The sequence below is a fragment of the Delphinapterus leucas genome, chromosome X, assembly GCF_059928025.1.
Source record: "Delphinapterus leucas isolate spDelLeu-1000000601 "Yukka" chromosome X, BTC_Dleu_Yukka2, whole genome shotgun sequence".
Lineage (NCBI taxonomy): Eukaryota > Metazoa > Chordata > Mammalia > Artiodactyla > Monodontidae > Delphinapterus > Delphinapterus leucas.
Window position 1 is genome coordinate 29,625,449 of NC_143150.1, and position 586 is coordinate 29,626,034.

Here is a 586-nt window from a genome sequence, read left to right on the forward strand (position 1 = left end):
CTAAAAAGCTTTCTGCACAGCAAAGGAAACAATTGCCAGAGTGAAATGGCAAGCTATGGCATGGGAGAAAATATTTGCAAACCATATATCTGATAAGAGGTTAATAACCAAAATACACAAGGAGCTTGAACAACTCAATAGCAAAACACAAAACAAAACACGACAACAAAGCACAAAATAACGCAATTGAAAAATGGGCAAAGGTGGGGGTGGAGGGATAGATTGGGAATTTGGGATTGACATGTATATATTGCTAGATTTAAAACAGATAACCAGGGGACTTCCCTGGTGGTCCAGTGGGTAAGACTCCACGCTCACAATGCAGGGGGCCCAGGTTCGATCCCTGGTCAGGGAATTAGATCCCACATGCATGCCGCAACTAAGAAGTCCACCAGCCGCAACTAAGACCCGGCGCAGCCAAAATAAATAAATAAATATATATTTTTTTTAAAAAAAGATAACCGGGACTTCCCTGGTGGTCCAGTGGTTAAGACTTTGCCTTCCGATGCAAGGGGTGCAGGTTTGATCCCTGGTCAGGGAGCTAACATCCCACATGCTTTGCGGCCAAAAACCAAAACACAAAACA

The 586-nt window shown here is 43.5% G+C and overlaps 1 non-coding gene across 1 annotated transcript; it reads left to right on the plus strand.

The window, feature by feature from the left end:
- The first annotated feature begins 282 nt into the window (after window positions 1-282).
- On the plus strand, window positions 283-355 carry TRNAC-ACA (transfer RNA cysteine (anticodon ACA)). Its single transcript has one exon. It is a non-coding gene; the product is annotated as a tRNA-Cys (tRNA).
- The last annotated feature ends 231 nt before the right edge of the window (window positions 356-586 follow it).